We start from the raw sequence: 1,021 nt of genomic DNA on the forward strand, positions 1-1,021 counted from the left end.
TCCTCCTCCTCCTCCTCCTCCTCCACCTCATCCTCCTCCTCCTCCTCATCCTCCTTCTTCTTCTTCTTCTTCCTTTAATCCAGCTTGTACCAGGGTTGAAAACCTCAGTTTATGTTCATGACCATGGGGATTTTTTTAAATGCCTACATTCTTTCTAATAAACATTGGAATACTTTTAAAAAGTACCAATTAATTCATTTGCCCTTCGAGTAACTGTCACTCTTCAGAGCAAGTTAAAAAGAGGATATCTAAGTGTTGTATTTTATTTGAAATTTTAAAGTTATTTTAAGAACATTTTTCAAATTTAGAAAAGCATTATTTTCTAGACAATCATTGAACATTTTAAAAATGTCTTGATTATTATATTTATACATTATCATTATTATGTTAATTATTTGAAATTATTATTTTATACTTTTATTAGATGTATGTAACACTTTCACCAGTATCATCAAGTAAAATGCTGCCAAATTCTTTTATTATGGGAACATATGTCATACTTTTTTAAAAACATCTCTTTGGTGTCTAACACAGTTATTATGGCCTCAGCAAGTTCTCAATAAGTATTTGTTAATTGGTCAGTTTATTTTTTCATTCAACAGCTATCTCTCAAATGCCTATTATGTAAAAAGTAAACTGTAAATTTATATCTATTTATATCAAAAATTATATTTTGGATGTTATACCTTGTAAAAATACTCTGTAAATATTATTAGACCAGCAGCTGTTCTTAAAATAATGTCTAGTCAACTTCATTTTTATTGTTATAAATATTGGTTCACAAGACCCCCAATATCTTAGATCCAAATAAATGATGCCACTTGTTTTGAGTTTGTAGTGAGCACTATTTTTTGTTCCCCGATCACCATGCTCTTCCTGCTCTCCTATAATGAATGGACTCTTGTTTTTTTTTTTTTAATATATTTTTTATTGATTAAGAAATTACATATGTGTCCTTGTCCCCACGTTACCCTCTACCCCCCCCCCCCCCCCTTCCCTCCCCCCCCCCCCCCGCCTCTGC

The sequence above is a fragment of the Myotis davidii genome, unplaced genomic scaffold, assembly GCF_000327345.1.
Source record: "Myotis davidii unplaced genomic scaffold, ASM32734v1 scaffold449, whole genome shotgun sequence".
Classification (NCBI taxonomy): Eukaryota; Metazoa; Chordata; class Mammalia; order Chiroptera; family Vespertilionidae; genus Myotis; species Myotis davidii.